The 18,899-nt window shown below is 49.8% G+C and overlaps 1 long non-coding RNA gene across 1 annotated transcript; it reads right to left on the bottom strand.

The window, feature by feature from the left end:
• Positions 1-697: 697 nt before the first annotated feature.
• On the bottom strand, positions 698-10,354 carry LOC120387423. The gene is made up of 3 exons (XR_005590159.1): positions 10,239-10,354; positions 1,146-1,333; positions 698-974 (listed from the first exon to the last, which is right to left on the bottom strand). It is a non-coding gene; the product is annotated as an uncharacterized LOC120387423 (long non-coding RNA).
• Between the last annotated feature and the right edge of the window lie 8,545 nt (positions 10,355-18,899).

Raw genomic sequence — 18,899 nt, forward strand, 5'->3', positions numbered from 1 at the left:
GAATAAATGACCTTTATACAGACACCTATTAAGGCACTAAAAGGCTTGGGTACATTCATCTGAGACGCGTATACATAACGATTGGAACAATAAAGGGATCAGCAGCTGCAAGGGGGTTGAATTGAATTCTTTAACAATAGAAAAGTTTTTCAGGCACAAATACCAGCAAAGAGAATTTTTTGCAGATCATCCAAGAGAAAGAAAATAATAAAAAAAAATGCTAGCCAACTTTGCAGCAGTTAGCATAAGGTTGCCATCTGAAACATGTCAGCTTAAGAGTGGCCCATAGTACCATTCTTTTACACAGCCACAGTCTTCAGAACTGTTTCCCCAAATAATCCCAGATGGCATGCCACAAAATTTCAATTCATTTTAAAAGCTTTCTTTGCTGTTATTATGTGATTGAAAGTGCAAAAGCAAGTTGCCATTCTCATGGCACTATTTGCATTGGCTATTATCCCCTAAAATCCCCTTTAAACAGCTACATTGTCAGCCCATAGGCCTCATTTAGGACTACAAAAAAGGCCAGATTAATTCGATCAAAGGGAGAGCCAAGTACAAAATGCACTTTTCAAACTGTATCAGAGTAGGTTCCCTTTACAGATCGCTGCATGGCAAGCACAGTGCAAAAAAACAACTGAAATAAAGCTTGAGCACAGACAGAAATAACTATGCATGGCTCATACCGAGCCTTTGGGGATCTTCCAGCATAAAGCTCCTATTACAAATTATTAGAATTAAATATATTTAAAGACAGACTCAAAAACTAAGTAGCAAGCATCAGTCTGTGCACATTAGGCTTTCTGCCACTATTTACAAGAGGCAGTTTGATGCATTGCATGGGTTATCGAGCCAGCTATAGACATTTCTGAAGTCTTTATGCACTGGAATTTTTACTCCATTAACTAACATTTTCAATAAAGTTCCAAGTAGGTACAGGTCCTCTCCACACCACCCTGGGCATATTTTAGTCACTAGACAGCAAAAAAAAAAAAAAATCAGTACGACAAAGGAAAAAAAAGTCTGCTGTCATCATTTTTATAAAATAACCTATTTCAACATTCAAGTTGAACGCACCCAAGTTAAGCATAATGTAGGCCTATATTTCTACAGCCAAATTGGCTCTAATGGTTTTATAATCTCACCTGGGGGTCTGGAGGTCGGAATAAAGCTGAGGAGAGCCAAACTGGTGTTTTTGTCTCTTACAGAAGCTCCTTTGGCTATCTGAGCACGGTTATCCGTCTCTCTCTCTACTGGAGGTTGCTTAGCGGTGCTGCCCTTGGTTCTCTTACTCTCACTCCGAAGCGGTTTCTTCAGCAGCTGCTTTTGTGTCCTGAGAAGAACATTTTGCAGAGGGAAGGACTGCTGCACAAAGGTAGAGCAACCAAATGTGTGAAGCGATATGTGCCATTGCCGCTTAATGGATACATTGGGCCAAGAGAGACTTGCTGGAAACTGAGCAGCTGCAGCAAATATTAAAGTTATTGGTTGTCACATGGAGGTGGCTAAAGTTTTAGTTAGCCATTTCCAACCAATCTTTGGCTTTTTAAGCATTACTGAGTAAGTTTACCTGATATTATCTGACATTTTTTCACTTCATAGAATAAGTGCTTCTTGCTGTATTAATCTTTTGAGCCCATAAATGCCATGTTCCAGTGAAGAATTGCTACTAAATAGCTCATACAGTGAAAATGGCCTTGAAATTTTTTGCAATATATATAATGCTATTTAATGCATATGTTTTTGTGACAGCCTCACTACTATTTAAGTGCTGGCCCTGACTTCTTTCTTTGAGTTCTAACAACATCACCTTGTATGGGACATGTTGGGGACAAGGGGAGAAGAAGAGTAAATTTAGAATTAAAATAGTTTTATTTTTTAAACTGTTGTGGTTACAATGGGAAACATATGGCACATTTACAGTTAGGGATGTGTTCTGTACATGTATATAGGGCTGAATTAGAGTTTAAAACAATCTATAAAGACTCATTTAAATAAATATATATATGTCCCTTCAGATGCCCGCTGTTTATCCCTGCAGTTCATCTTTCTTATGTCTGTCAGATCCCTGCAAAAAGTTTTACAAAATGCAGTTAAAAAAAAATCCTCACATAAGAGACTGCTCATTTCTTTAAAAAAATACAATAATTTCAATAAGCATTTTTTCTGGCTGTTCCTCAATCAAATGGTATATGAATTACTGCAAGAGTCAGAGCACTAAAGACCACAGGAGTGGTTTACATCCCGGCAAAATATAAAATGGAGGCACTTTTGATGAGTTTTTTAATTCCTACAGAATTGGGCCCCCGTCCTGCAAACACTTATTCACATACTTAACTTGATTACAACCTGCTGGGACTACTAACAGTAGTGAAGTTATGCATGTGCATAAGGGTTGGCAGAATTAGGGTCTTAGTGGCTAACTAGTGTACCTCTTACTGGCTTCAGAAGGTCTCTGCAAGATGCTGGACGCAACACTTTCTTTTCCCCAAAGCTTGAAAATTCTCTCTCCTGTATGTGCTCAGAAAAGATTGGTAATAGAAATGTCAGACTTTTCTATCCTTTAATGGCACTCACATGAGTCTCGAACACCTCTGCTCTGTGCTGTCCAGGTTAACCGAGTGATTTTTCAGATTGTCTGATAGAATAGTAGATTGAAAGGAAATTGAAAAGATGGGTGACAGTGTGGGGGTGTCCTTTGATTGGATACTTTTCAGGCAGTGTGCATGCTAAAAAGCAAGTGACTGGGCCTGCGTCTGATCTTACTCCAGTGCAAATCAGGAATTATTCCTTAACTCCATAGAATTACACTGGTACACATGGATCTGACTCAGGCCTACTTTGTTTTCAAGTCCAGTAATTTTAGTCTGATTTCATTCATGTGTTCCAAAGATCCAGCAACTTCAGGGCACTAAATTCATCCTGATCTTCTGAATTTTGATTATCTCTGCTGGGGATGCTCATTATTTCTTTCTTTGCAATTGTTACTATAGCAATTCTTTTTGGAAAATTAGATTTCCTGGTCTCAAAATCTTGCACTTTCCTTTGACTGGCTCTGTATATACTTCTGTATTTTGCAAAAGCCCATGCATCTGAGAAATCAACAGTCCACTGCTTTGCAAAAGGTAAACTTGCACCAATTTCTTTAAGTTTGTTCACCCTGTAGACTTTTAATAGCCTTGTGTCTTCAACCACAGAAATCAGAACAGGAAGTCACCTGAGGGATGTGGGCATCTGTTCACGCCAGAGACATCAGGGGTCGAAGTAAACTTGAACTTCGCTAAGTAAACTTCTGAAACTACTAACACTGTTCTCATATGAAATTTCTAATAGTTAGCTATAAGCCACCATACAACAAGTGCAGTTTCCTTATTATTAGTTATTTGTTATACTGTCCAGAATATACCAGGCAGATTGCCCCTGTCAAAAGGAATTTTGTGATGGAATATCCCTTGTACCCATGCTACTATGTTACAGTGATTAATACGGCAGCCTTGGTGTAAATGATCTCTGGGTTCAATCTAACTTGGAGTCCGCCACCTCCACCTGGAAATCTCCAGGAAATAAACAATATCTAGGGCTGATGCTGAACTAATGAGACTCAGGAGTTTTGAGGCATCACATTGATAGGAAATGTGGGAGGAATGGGGAATAGACAGCAATTAATATAAATTGAAACAGGAAGGGGAACCTCTCACTGCACCAACCAAGGAGGAGAGAGAATTGCAGGGAGACTGCATACCCAAGTCAGGGTGAGAAGTGGGAGCTGCCCTCTGCTTTTAACAAAGGGTGGGGGAAGGGTGCTATGGTTTCACTCCCTCCTTCACCTTATCCCAACATTTCCCCCGGAGGGTGAGGATAATAAACTGGAAATAGGATTGTGTTAAACAGGGGCGGCTCTAGGAATTTGGCCACCCCAAGCAGGGCGGCATGCCGCAGGGGGCACGCTGCCGGTCCCGCAGCTCCGGGGGACCTCTTGCAGACGTGCCTGCGGAGGGTGCACTGGGAGGGCGGCAGGCGGGACCAGCGAACCCTCCGCAGTCATGCCTGCAGGAGGTCCGCTGGTCCCGCGGCTCCGGTGGACCTCCCGCAGGCATGACTGCGGAAGGTCCGCCGGAGCCGCCTGCCGCCCTGCCGGCAAAATGCCGCCCCAAGCACACGCTTGGCGTGCTGGGGTCTGGAGCCGGCCCTGGTATTAAAGGATATGTCCAGCAAATGAAATGAATAACCAGTGTGGCAAACAAACTACAGCAGGACCCCAGCTTGTCAAAATACAGCTGTAGCCAGAGACAATGAACAAGGAACGATCATCCAGTGGCTAGACTGGTAGCTGGATTTGGGGGGACACAAGGTCAATTTTGTTCTCCACCATAAGCTTCATGTCTGCCCTTGGCAAAGTACCTTTGTCTCTTGGTTCCCCACCTGTGAAACAGGGATCAGAGCACCTCCCTGCCTGTGGTGAGCATCATTCCATGAAAGATTGTGAGGTGGTCAGATACTATGGGATCTGGAGCTGTGTAAGTACCTTGATGATGCTGATGCAAACACAATGTGACTCATCTACCCAGCTTTCCCTTAACAGCTCCTCTCTGGAAATTCTCCTAAAATGGATGCCAGTGGCCTCCTCTTCCACCCCCTCTTGACCCCAACCCTCCCTACCAGGGGCCATCTAGCCAAAACAAAGCAAGTCACATGAGTGAAGCTTCCTTGGAGTCTCCATTTCTTGATCCATTTAGGTGCATCTAGAGGTGGAGCTGAGGTGACAAAGCAGGAAGCCTGGGCTACTCACCCCTAGTAGGGAAGGTGTTAACTCCCTTCAAAGAGAGCTCAGGCAGAAGATCTTCTGGCTAGCAAGAGGGAATTTCCACAGAGGCAGCTGAAATTTTCAACTTTTAGGTGCCATTTGAGCTCCTCAGAGCAGGGCTTTGTGATGGAGTCCCCCACATGACCGACATAAGCACTAGGCTATAGAGTCACTCTCACTCTCTCCACAGCAGGGATTCAAACCCTGGTTTACATCCCAAGTAATTTCCCTAACTGCTAGGATAAAGGTTATTGGAGAAGTAGAAAGGGGGGAAGCTGATCAGTTCCCAGGTCCACTCCTGACCAGTGGGACAGAAGAGTCTGAGACACAAACTGTGTAGTCATCCCAAGAGCTATTCCTCCCTATCCTTATATAACTTAGACAAGGAAGACTACCAGATCATGGCCAAACAAAAGGGACAGAGAACTTGAACCCCACCACTTTGTTTATATCCAAGCATTCCATTTTGCTCCCCCAATCCAGGAGGCAGCAGAACTAGAGGCACTGAGGCTGAGCTGTGAATAGGAGGTATGAGCAATTGTGGAACAGAGCGAGTAACTGTCCTCAAACACATTCAGATAACACTATTTTGCCTTGATTTTGATTGTTTGTGGCTGAAGTGTGCCAATTACAGCTGGCAGTGAACTCCTCTGGGGAATCAAGCTGAGGAAAGTCCTGATTTTCTTTTTCTATATAATGGCCAGAGGTAGCAGGCTGGGGCTTAAAGGCACAATGTTCTATTTTTCCTTTTGAGGTGCTTTGCCTTTATTTTTTGGAGAATGACACTACAGTCCAGGCCACTCTTTGTACATTTACAGTTTAACTACCCAAGACAATCCAGCTGAACAATGTCCATTGCTTTGATTTACTGCTAGCTTATTCTTTGACTGTCCGCAAGAGCAATCTCAGTTGCCTTCATAGGGATTTTTGTTCTGGTTAGGTTCTTATACTGCATCCATCCCTGTGGTGTCTGAGCTTCTGTATGCAAAATTGTTTTTCCTAGTTGACATAGCGAAAGAAAGTCAAGTGTCCAGACATTTACTGAATGAACCATCTAATCATTTCTTACCCACAAGCTCCCTGAGACACACAGAGCTGCCTCCAAATTGGCCAGATCCATTCCATACCGTAGTGCAGCGGGGCAACTAATTGGCGGGGGAGGGTTTGGTTCATTGGCAGTTTGGAAAAACATTGGGAAAAAAATTAGATTCACCCAAAACAAATACGAAGATTTGGAGAACTTTCAGTGAATTGAAAAAGTTGACAAGTCCATATTGGGCTAAACAAATGTTTTGTTCCATCCCAAACCTCTTGTTTCCAGACATTTTTAAAGGGCTAAATACAGATAAGGGGGAGTGAGAGGTATCCCCCCTGTGATGGTCCAAGCCCCTAGGGTCAAGGTAGTGTGGTCTATCGGTCACAGTCTATAAAGCAGCCCTTCAGTGCAGGGCAGGGTGGCCTAGCGGCCAGAGTCTATAAAGCAGCCCTTTGACATGGGGCAACATGGCCTAGCAGCCAGAGTCTGTAGCACCACCCTTTGGTGCAAGGCAGCATGGCCTAGCGGCCAGAGTCTATAACATTGGGGCACCCCTTATGGGGTGTGGCAGCCCCGGTAGGGGGGCCTGGGCCCACCCGACTCCACCAGGCCCCAACCCAGGACCCTAACAGTGGCGTAGCAGCTTGCCACTGACTCAGCGGGAGGGTCCTACCAAAACACACTGAGCTTCCCTGGGCAGGAGGTACCACGCCGTCACCCGCCCTGGGTCACTTCCTACCAGAGCCTGTGTTGGGGTTTCCCATGAGATGTTGGATCCTCTGTGTTCGGCAGGGCCAGTCGTCTCCAGCGTTTCCTCCAGTCACTGGGGTGCAGGCAGGCTGTGGACAGCTTCAATTCCCAGTGCAGGCAGAGGCTGCGGCTGCGGCTGGCCCTCTGCAGGAGCTTCCCAGGCAGGTCCCTCCCCTGCAGCCTCCAGCCCAGAATGAGATGGTCTCCCTCCCTTTATACTACTAGAGCACTCGAAGCATGCCCAGTCTTGCCAGGGAGGCGGGACTTCCACAGTCAATACCATGGGCTTAACCCTCTCTGGGCTAGTGTGGGGTAAGCAGACCCCATCACACCCCCTGATAACTTTTTAGCCCAGTGGTTTGGGTAGTTAGTTGGGATGTGGGAGATCTGGGGTTCAATCTTGACTTTAGCAAAGCTTTTGATACCGTCTCCCAAAGTATTCTTGCCAGCAAGTTAAAAAAGTATGGAGTGGATGAATGGACTATAAGGTAGATAGAAAGCTGGCTAGATTGCCGGGCTCAATGGGTAGTGATCAATGGCTCAATCTCTAGTTGGCAGCCGGTATCAAGCGGAGTGCCCCAGGGGTCGGTCCTGGGACCGGTTTTGTTCAACATCTTTATCAATTATCTGGATGATGGGATTAATTGCACCCTGAGCAAGTTTGCAGATGACATTAAACTGGTGGGGGAGAGATAGATATGCTGGAGGGTAGGTATAGGGTCCAGAGTGACCTAGACAAATTAGAGGATTGGGCCAAAAGAAATCTGATGAGGTTCAACAAGGACAAGTGCAGAGTCCTTCACTTAGGAAGGAAGAATCCCATGCACTGCTACAGGCTGGGGACCGACTGAATAAGCAGCAGTTCTGCAGAAAAAGACCTGGGGATTACAGTGGACAAGAAGCTGGACAGAACAAGAAGCAGTGGTCTCAAGTTGCAGTATGGGAGCTCTAGGTTGGATATTAGGAAACACTATTTCACTAGCAGGGGCGGCTCTACATATTCCGCCGCCCCAAGCAGTCATGCGCGGGAGGCGCCCCGGAGCCCCGGGAACAGCGGACCTCCCGCGGGCTTGACTGGTGAGGGTCCGCTAGTCGCGCGGCTCGGCTGGACCTCCCGCAGCTGCGGGCGGTTTGCTGGTCCGGTGGCTGCGGTTGAGCTGCCGCAGTCATGCCTGCGGGAGGTCCAGCCAAGCCGCGCCACCAGCGAACCGTCCGCAGTCATGCCTGCGGGAGGTCCACTGGAGCCGCGGGAGGAGTGCCCCCTCCGCAGTCATACCTGCGGCAGGTCCAGTCGTCCCGGGGCTCCGGTGGACCTCCCGCAGGCGTGACTGCGGCAGGTCCGCCGGCCCAATCTGCCGCCCCTGCCGGCAAGTGCCGCCCCACGCGCGTGCTTGTCGCGCTGGGGTCTGGAGCCGGCCCTGTTCACTAGGAGGGTGGTGGGTTACCTAGGGAGGTGGTGGAATCTCCATCCTTAGAGGGTTTTTAGGCTCAGCTTGACAAAGCCCTGGCTGAGATGATTCAGTGGGTGTTGATCCTGCTTTGAGCAGGGGATTGGACTAGATGACCTCCTGACATCTCTTCCAACTCTAATCTTCTATGATTCTGTGATTCAATCTCTACTTTGGAGATGGTGAGAATGACTCTATACCCTAGCGGTTAGGTCACTAAGGTGGGATGTCCAAGTTCAAGTCCCTGCTCCAATGAATATTTAATTATACAAAGTGGAACAGCCTCAGCAGAAGAGATTGGGAAAGCCTCGCCTCAGAGCACCCCGTAGGCTGGTGCTTAGGGCACTCACTAGGGAAAGGATTTGAACATAGGTCTCCCACATCCAAGGTGAGTGCCCTCACCACAGGACTACTGGCTGTAAGGTGGACACTACCTCCCCTGCTTTGTGAATAGCACCTAAGACCCTTTGTGAATCTAGTCCCCCCAAAAATTGGCCTTGGCCAAAACTCTTCGTGAATAGTTTCAGGTCAACCACTACTGCATTTTTTAGTGAATGAACCATTCACCTGAAATACCTTGCCCAACTCTATAGCGTAGCTCAGCACACGTCTCTCTCGGCTGGCTGCCACAGAGGAAGCATAGTGCCAGACAGTGGCAGTATGTACACCTCACTGAGCTAAGTGGCCCTAGGACAAGTATTCTCAGGCAGTGGTGCACACATGACTGAGTGCTGCAGGAACACCCAAGCAAAGTAATATTTCTCTAGAGCACTGTTTCTCAACCTGGGGGTCAGGAACCCCAGAGGGGTCATGAGACAGCTTATGGGAGGGTCGCATGTGCAGGGCTGGCATAGCCCTATGGCCCAGGGGCCTGCGCAAAGCTAATTTACATGGTTGAGCACGGCGGGGCTCGGGGCTGTCAGTTCCCCTACAGTGAGGCTCGGGCTTCGGCTCAAGCCCCCTGTGGCCAGGCACAGGGCTGTCAGCTCTGGGCAGTGAGGCTTGGGCTCAGGCTGTCAGCCCCAGGGCTGGACTCAGGGCATGCAGCGGGGCTTGGGTTCAAGCTTGAGCCCCCTGCAGCATTGCTTCATCTTGAGCCCCACCCACCCACTGCAGCGGGGCTCAGGCTTGGGCCTCAGCCCCAGTGGCAAGGCTTTGGTTTCCAGTGGTGGGTTTGGGGAGAGAGCACCATCTCCACCCCCTGACTCACCTCAGTGAGCCACCCTGCCTGTAGGTCAAAACACCTTGGCACCCAGCACTGGGTCCACTTCCAAAGACAGTTGCATGTGCCTTTGGTGGGGCCCCAGTGAGTCTAAGGCTGGTCCTGCTTCAGACCAGCACATGACTTCACAGAACCACATAAGTTCACTGCTGCTTCCTGTCCAGACAGTGTGGTTGTCCTTCGCGGTTAGCAAGTCGGACTGTATGCACACTTTTCAACAAGGTCTTCTTGTGCAATGGATAAATGTTTAGAAAGCTCAACCAAGTACTTCACATAATGAAGGAGTGAAGAAAGCGAAGTGCAGGAAATACAATTGCAGCTATTTGATGAGTGCTTTTACTGCAATCGAAAATAAACCTCACTGTGTTGTGTGTGGTGAAGTGCTAAGTGCATGAAACTTGCCAAATTAATTCAGCATTGGGAAAGTAAACATCCACAATTAAAGAACAAGCCTCTTGGGTTCTTCAAGAGAAAATTGAACCGCTTGAATAGCCAGCAAACCCTGATGTGGAATACACGTAATGTCAGTAAAATTGTTCTTGAAGCTTCATATCTCGTGCCACTTTTTATTGCCCAAACATGTAAGGTACTGTGACAAAGCTCTATCCTTGTCTCCATGGGTCCGGTGATTCCTAATGGATTTCGCTAGCCTCAGAGGCTTATTGTGACCCTCCACTTAACCCTTCTCTCTCTAGAGACAAGGGTCACAGTCTACTGAGACATTTTCATCATAAGCCAGTGAGGGAGGTGAGGAGAAGCTATCCTCCCTTGCACAGTCTCTGTTGTCTCCCAGTCTTAGTGATTAAGCAGGGGGGCAAAGGAGGGGAGCCTGGGCCCGCCCTCTACTCCAGACTCCAGCCCAGGGACCCTAATAGTATCAGCTATGGTAGCTGACCTTTTGGGAACAGGACACGTACAATTCCCTGGGCTGCTTCCCCACAGCAGCCCCTACTTCCTCAAGCTCCACTTCACCCTTACCTCAGGGCCTTCTTCCTTGTGCCTGATATGGTGTGGACAGCTCAGTCTCTCCAACAGCACAACTTCTCACAGCTCCTGACATGCACACCCGCCTGACTAACTGGGAGGCTTTTAACTAGTTTCAGCCAGCCCCTGATTGGCTTCAGGTGTCCCAATCAACCTAGCATCCTCCCTGCCTTCTGGAAAGCTCTTAATTGGCCTCAGGTGTCTTAACTGACCTGGAGCAGCTGCCATTTACTTATCCTGGTACCAGGAATTTGTTTAATCTGGGGCTAATATATCTATCTCCCACTACTTTTCTCTAGCCATCTGGCCTTGCCCCGTCACAGTACATACAGTAGCTCAGACTCTCATACTTTGTGCGGCATTAGACATGGTTACAGGCATGCTTGGCCATGGAGAGGCAAATAAGCTGAAAGCTATTCCTTTATCAAATGATACTGTTTCGAGGTGTATTAATGAAATGGCTGATGATATTCATGAGCAGTTGAAAGAAAAGTTAAAATGATTCCTAGCTGTTCAGTTTGATGGATCAACAGATGTCTCAGGCTCAGCAGAGTTATTAGTTTTTGTTCAATATAATTCAGATGCTTCTATTGAGGAAAATATGCTCTTCTGTAAAGCACTGTGTAGTGAGGCGGCCTGGCTCCCGGCCGCTCCAGAGAGGGAGGAGCCAGAACAGCCGCCACAGTGGGCGGAGCCACTGCCGCCTGTCCCCGCCCCCCGGAAGTCCAGGGGCGGGACAGGAAGTATAAAAGCCCCGGCCCAGCGCTCAGTTGCAGCCTGGTGGCCGGAGAGGACAGATGCTCCTGACCGAGCTCCTGCTGGACCGAGCCTGCCCCGAGCCCGGTACCCTGAAGAAGGCTGGCCGAGCCTTCCCCGAGCCCGGTATCCTGAAGAAGGCTGGCCGAGCCTTCCCCAAGCCCAGTACCCCGAGGTGGACTGGCCGAGCCTTCCCCAAGCACGGTACCCAGAGGAGGACGGGCCGAGCCTTCCCCAAGCCCGGTACCCCGAGGAGCTGCCTGAGCGTAACCCCGACCAGAGTCCTGAGGAGCAGCCCGAGCTAGCCGGCTCTCAGCATGGCGAGGAGCCCATGGTGTGGGACCCAGCGCCGGACACCAATACTGAGCAGGTACCCGTGGAGGGGGAAATGGAAAGTAGCCCGGGGGTAGCTGACCCCAGTCTAGCTACAGCAGACTTTGAGCCGATGTCGGTGTGTTGCGGTCAGGACCCCACCGACACAGCAGCAGACTAACTGCCGCTGTTAGGGTCTCGGACTGGGACACAGTGGAGTGGGTGGGCCTGTGTCCCCCCTGCCACCCCACTCACGGGTGGCAGTCTCCCCCTCACACCAATGCTCAGACCCAGAAGTCTGAACTATTGCTGTTTGCTCAGCTCCTGCTTCCAGGACCTGAGCCCCGAACTATTGCTGTTTGCTCAGCTCCTGCTTCAAGGACCTGAGCCCCAAACTATTGGTGTAGCTCAGCTCCTGCTTCAAGGACCTGAGCCCTGAACTATTGGGGTAGCTCAGCTCCTGCTTCAAGGACCTGAGCCCTGAACTATGGGTGTAGCTCAGCTCCTGCTTCAAGGACCTGAGCCCCTTGAACTACTGTTTACTGCCCCGCCCGGACTGAGGGCTTGGGCTTAAACTACTGACTCTGTGTGCTCGGCCCCTGCCTGAGGTTCTGAGCCTAGAACTGCTGGTTACTGCCCCGCCTTGACTGAGGGCTTGGGCTTAAATCACAGTTTATTTTGCTCAGCCCCTGCCTGAGGGTATGAGCCCCTGGAACTACTAGTGGTTGCCCCGCCCTGACTGAGGGCTTGGGCTTCACTGACTGTGTCATTTGCTCAGCCCCTGCCTGGGGGTCTGAGCCCTTAGACTATTATTTGTTTCCCACCCTGACCTAGGGCTTGGACCTTCAGAGACTGAACGACTGATTTAGGCCGTGTAGTGAGGCGGCCTGGCTTCCGGCCGCTCCTGAGAGGGCCGAGCCCCCACACCGGACCCTTACACACTGCCTAACCACATGACGGGTGAATGTCTATTTAACATGTTTGTTGAAGCTACCAAATATTTTGAAATCGATTGGCAAAAAAGTATTGTTATATGCAGTGACGGTGCCAAAGCAATGATTGGAAAGAACAGCAGGTTTGTTGCAAGATTAAAAACCATTATGCCACATACAATTTGGCCCCATTGCTTCTTACATCGGCAAGCACTCACTGAAAAAGGAATGCCTTCTGAGTTGTATCAGGTGCTTGATGAATCTGTAAAAGTTGTGAATTTAATAAAAGATGGCCTCTATCAGGCTTGTCTGTTTGCAGTTTTATGTTATGAAATGGGCGCACTTCAGAAAAGTCAAGTTCTGCACACTGAAGTGAGGTGGCCCACACATGGAAAAGCGTTAAGCAGATTTTTTTTAATTATGAGCTGAAGTACTTATGTTCCTATAGGATCAAGGGACTTCTTTTGCTAAATCATTCAGCGATCCATCATGGCTTCTTCAGTTGGCTTACTTAGCAGACGTCTTCAATCATCTGAATGAGCTGAACATGAGTTTTTTAAGGATGACACAAAAACATAATTGTGTTGGAAGACAAAGTGAGAGCCTTTGGAAAGAAGCTTGGAGCCTGGTCTTCATGGCTTCAGAGTGGAAACTGAGTTATTACCTCTGAGTTTTGAGTCCATGAAATTGATTGCCAATGACAAGAGTATGGACATTAAACAATTAAAAAAACATTATGATTGAATATATACTTAAACTTAAAAAACAGCTCCAGGATTACTTTCTGCCTGACAATGAAAAACTTGGCAAGAGGTGGATAATTATTCCGTTCAACAAAAGAGTAGTCGAGTCTGCCGAATTTACAGGAAGCCAGTAAGGTAAACTGATCGAGCTTTCATCTGATAAAACACTTCAGTGTTGTCCATTTCCTTCAGAAGACATGTGCATGTTTTGGATGGCACAGAAGCATGAGTATCCTGAACTTGTAAGTGGATTCTCATAGATGGGTGCGATTAAAATAAAGCAATGAAATAAATTATCCAGGGCCGCCCGGGGGGGGGGCAAGTGGGGCAATTGGCCCCAGGCTCCGCAGGGCCCCCACGAGAATGGCCGAGGCTCCCGCCCCAGCCCGACCTCGTCTCCGCCCCTCTCCCGGAGTCTCAGTGAATCCAGCAGCGTCCCTGGACAGCTGCCCAGCATGGCTCCGGCGGGGCCCCTAAGCTCCGCCCAGCTCCAAGCCGCGTAGTCAGGGGGCGGGGCTGCGAGCTCCAGCGGGGCCTGAGTTCCCTCCGCTTGGCCTGGAACTCGCAGCCCCGCCCCCTGACCACGCGGCTCTGAGCGGGGCGGGGCTCAGGCCCCACCAGAGCCACTCTGCGCCGCTGTTGAGCGAAGCTCCTGGATGCGCTGAGGCTCCGGGTGAGGGGGGAGCCGGGGGTAAGGGGCTGGGGTGGGGGTTGGATAAGGGGCAGGGAGTCCCAGGGACAGGGAGGGGGCAGAGGTTGGGGGGAGTGGTCAGGGGACAGGGAATGGGGGGGTTAGATTGTGGGCGTTCCGGGGTCTGTCAGGACTCAGCCGGGGGGTGGATAGGGGACAGGGCAGTCAGCAGGGCCGGCTCTAGGCACCAGCAAACCAAGCACATGCTTGGGGCAGCACATTTTCAGGGGCGGCACTTTTTTTTTTATTTTTTTGCTTCGGGCGGCAAAAGCCTAGAGCCGGCCCTGGCAGCAGCGCGTCGAGCGTGGGGGGTGGGGGCCGGCTCCGAGGGGAGACACTCAGGCTGGGGGCCGCCCCGCAGGGCACATGGAGCTGCCTGCAGGTGCCGCAGGGCGGCCGCCACAGCCGGGGCTGGGCGAAGTGGCCCGAGCTTCCCAGGGACTGCGGCAGGGCGACCAGAAGCAGCAGCAGCAGCAGTGGGGCCATAGAGGGCAGGGCGCTGCCATTTGCTGCCCTCGTCCTGCTCCCTGGGGCTCCGCTTCCTCTGGGGCTACCCTGCCCCGGCTCCCCAGCTCCCTGCCGGGGTGGTCTCCTGGCTCTGCCCTCCTGGGTCTCAGCCGGTCCTCGAGGTGGGAGCCCCAGCCGGAGGGACCCTGGGCTGAGGCGTGGCCCGGGATCCCTACTGCTTACCCCGGCCCTGCCAGCACTGGTCGGGCTGGAGGAGAGGGGGGAGCGGGTGGAGTCAGCTGGGGGGGAGCCTAGAGCTGGGGTAGCAGGGGGTGCGGTGGGGGGTAGAGAGAGCCCAGGGCTGGGGCGGCAGGGGTTGCAGGGAGGAAGAGAGACCCCAGGGCTGGGGCGGCAGGGCGTGGGGGGGGGGGGAATAGAGACCCCGGGGGGGGGGAGCAGCCAAAAAGTTTTTTGCTTGGGGTGGAAAAAAACCTAGAGCCGGCCTTGGCAGTCAGGGCACAGGTCCCAGGGTGGTGGTTGGAGGGGTCTCTGGGGGATGGTGAGGGGACAAAGAGCAGGATGGGTCGGGGATTCTGAGGGGGGTGGGTGGGCAGTCAGGGGGCAGGAAGTGGGATGGGGGCAGGGCCAGGCTGTTTGGGAGGCACAGCCTTCCCTACCCTAAAGCTCATTCAGCAGTTTGAGGCTTGCATAAGAGCCAAGCTGTTAGCTTTTCCATTAGGGCTACCATCCCTTTAACTTCTCAAATGCCAAATTATAGTCTATATTTAATTTCAGTGCCATAGGGAGATTCATGTCAGGGGAGGGTAGCTTCATTTAAAATTAGCCACTGGGGGAGGAATCACATGAGAAGAGCAATATTGTACACCACCTACCTCCTTCCCAACCCTGCCAAGGGAGACCCCCCACTCCCCTACATTCCCTGAGACTCCAGAGGGATTAATTCAGTGGGTCTCAAACTTTTATACTGGTGACCCCTTTCACACAGCAAACCTCTGAGTGCAGACCCCCCACCTTATAAATTAAACACACTTTTTTATATATTTAACACTATTATAAATGCTGGAGGCAAAGCAGGGTCTGAGGTGGAGGCTGACAGCTCGTGACCCCCAGTAATAACCTCGTGACCCCCACTTTGAGAACCCCTGGTTAATTTAATTTTAGCACCCTGTGACCGTTCACATGCATGTGCTATTTTGAGCATATACGTTTTCACAACATAGGCTCACCCCAGATTCTGGAACAAGCTCAAATGCTGAGTTCATGGAGTATGTACATAAGCTATACTAAAGACAAACCCATAGTAACCATCTCCAGTTTGTGAGGGACCCCATGGAGCCAGTCTCTAGGAAACAGATAAATGCATGGAGGTTAAGTCCATTAATGGCTATTAGCCAGGATGGGTAAGGAATGGTGTCCCTAGCTTCTGTTTGTCAGAGGGTGGAGATGGATGGCAGGAGAGAGATCACTTGATTGTTACCTGTTAGGTTTACTCCCTCTGGGGAACTTGGCATTATCCATTGTTGGTAGACAGGCTACTGGGCTGGATGGACCTTTGGTTTGACCCAGTATGGCTGTTCTTATGTTCTAACCTAAATGAACCCAAAGTTATGGAGACAGATATGAGTCAAGGAAGCCAGCAGAGTATCAGAAACCTGGAAAAATCTCTGACTGGATGGGCTCAGGAGTTTGGTCACAAGCTGAGGTGGTTCCAAAGTTTTGGATTTTTTTTAAGCAGATTTTTTTTATTGTTTCTTTAAACAATCAAACACAGCAAGCAGCAAATATGTGGCCACACACTTCTGAAACCTCAAACCATGTTCAGGTTTTGGCAGACTAATTTCAGCTTTTCAATTAAAAAAAACACAACAAATTTTGAAGGAAAGCAGATATTGTCCATGATTTTTTTCTGCTTTTTAAAAACACCTAGTTTTCAATCCAGAAAAAGTTTTGATGGAAAATATTTGTCCAACCCTTTTAATGAGCTTTAGTGCTTTTTAGCACTAGCTGATGCTGAGAACCAGTGATACCTTGTAAAGAAGATTTCTCAAAACTGGGTTTGTGCCGAGATGCAGAAGGTTTATTTTTCCCAGGGCCGCCTGTGGGGGGGGAGCAAGTGGGGCAATTTGTGCGGGTCCCTGCAGGGGCCCCCATGAGAATATAGTATTCTATAGTATTGCAATTTTTTTTATGGAAGGGGCCCCCGAAATTGCTTTGCCCCAGACCCCCTGAATCCTCTGGGCGGCCCTGAAATTATCTGTGGAGAATGACCTGCTGCTGAGTATTTCTTCAATTCAATCCAACATAAAAAAATTAGCTGGGACAGAACAAGCACAAGTGTCATTGAAGGGCTCCGTAAGACTCGTAATTTGTAAAAAGTGAAATTATAGTTTGTTTCCATGTAAAAATAAACTGATTTGGCACACAAATGTTTTTTCTTGCCTTCACTTATTTGTATAGGTTTGAAATATTCATTTATTAACACTGGTGGGCCAGTATTATTCATAATTTACTTAATGATATTTAAGGTATAGAGTAGCAATTTTTTCAAGTCTTAGTATGGGGGATCACAATTTTTTTTAAGTCCAAAGGGGATCACCAACACAAAAAGGTTAAGAAACACTGCTCTAGAGCTATACAAGACATTGAATAAAAGCTTTTACCTAGTGCTGTAGGAGCCTTTACCGCAAATTAAAATTGTAATGCTCCTGCTACAAAAAAACCATGCCGTTTCCTCCAAACCAGCACGAAATAAACAAACCATCCCATTCACAAACATAGACGTGTGCACGGGGTGTGCAGGGTGTGCCCAGGCACACCCTAATGCCCGCGGGCCGGATCCAGCCCCTTAGGGCTTTGGATCTGGCCCGCGGGATTTGCCACCCGTGGTGCTGCAAGCCCCGCGCTGCTCTCAGAAGCGGCCGGCACCACGTCCCTGGGGCCCCGGGGGGTGGGGGGGGGCTGCAGAGGGCTCCATGCGTTGCTCCAGGCACCGCCCCCTATAGCTCCCATTGGCCAGGAAAGGAGAACCGCAGCCAATGGGAGCTTCAGGGGAGGTACCTGCAGGCGCGGCAAGGGCAGTGCATGCGGAGCCTTCCGCCCCTCCCCCAGGGGCTGCACAGGGACATGGTGAGCAGCGCAGCGTGGGGCCAGGGCAGGCAGGCAGGGAGCGTGCTACTGCAGGTAAGCAGCGCCAGGCTGGAGCCCGAACCCCTCCTGCACCCCAACCCCCTACCCTGAGCCCCCTGCCTGCACCCCACACCTCTCCTGCACCCCAACTCCCTGCCCTGAGTCCCCTGTCGCACCCTGCACCCCTCCAGTACCCCAACCCCCTGCCCTAAGCCCCCTGACTGCACCTTGCACCCCAACTCCCTGCCCTGAGCCCCCTGCTGCACCCCACGCCCATCCTGCACCCCAACCCTCTGCCCTGAGGCCAGCCACACCAGTTGTTGCTCAGGCGGTCCCCGGGGCCACCTGAGCAGCGGCCAGTGCAGCTGGTCCTGGCGTTGCTCCAGCAGCAGCCAGTGCGACTGGCCCCAGGGCTCCCTGCCCCTCCCTCCCCACTGGAGATTGCTGCTCGGGCATTCTCCAGGGCCAGCCACACCGGCCCCTGCAGCTAGGGAAGTCACAGAGGTCACTGAAAGGCATGGAATCCAGGATTTTCCAGAATCACAGTTTTAACTATGACAACAGTAACTCTAGGACAACTGCATAAAGACAGAACCAGGCAGGATCTAAGGCTGGATGCAAGAAATACCAGGTGATTGGAGGACATCCTGTGCCACCATGGAAAAGGGTCCAAAATGTGGGATTCCATAAGCAGTCACTGGTAAACTTCTTCTGTGGCTATATGGGTGAATATGCACCTGCGAATGTTGGAGCACACCCAGCACAAACTCTCCTTCTTGCTGGAGGTTTTTCCAATGTTGAAGTGGCAAAGCCCATCACCAGTAGACGTATTAAAGAAGTCCAAGATTTGTACAGTACTCAAGAGGACGCAGAGATAAGGATGCTTCTGCATGCTGTATATGCCAATATGACTTTTGGTTCTCTCGGTGTCAAAGAACCATAGTAATTAAGTCACCTGATAACAGATGTTTTGGTCCTTGCTGTTGACTACTTTCCAAAATTGGAACACACAGATAACATGGATTGAAACAGGCACCATTACCAGCACAACTGACAAGCATCACTTTATTCCTGTGCATGCAACTTGTGACACACACACTCCTGACTTCTGCAATCTACTTCCTGCTGTACACACATTAATTGGATGTGATTCTCTGTCATCGCTAGTTAGTACTCGGGGAAAAAAGCATGTGTTTAATGTTATCAAAGCAATGGGAGCTTACTGCTTCAGAGATCTTGCCAAATTGGAAGAGAGTGATGGACAAGCTGCAATTACTGCTGCAAGGAAGCTGGTAGCAGTTCTGTATGACCAGAGTGAGAAAGAAAAGGAGGACCACAGAGACCTGAATTGCTTGTGCCTCAATCTAGCCATCAAAAAGGTCAAATGGCTGACTAAACTCCCACCATGTGAGGACGGTTTTGAAGAGCTTGTCAGAAGAGCATCTTGGCACATAGGTAAACAAGACAGTAGATCACCATTGCAACATGAATGGAAAAGTGTGGATGATGAACTCGTTCCTGTATTCTTTAAGGGCCCAATGGCACCTGAGTTTCTACAAGACCTTATTTGTGCCTATACTGCTAGGGGGTATGATTAAACGTGTCTGTAGTCAGAACAATCTTTCCT

Source organism: Mauremys reevesii, linkage group 1 (genome assembly GCF_016161935.1).
Source record: "Mauremys reevesii isolate NIE-2019 linkage group 1, ASM1616193v1, whole genome shotgun sequence".
Lineage (NCBI taxonomy): Eukaryota > Metazoa > Chordata > Testudines > Geoemydidae > Mauremys > Mauremys reevesii.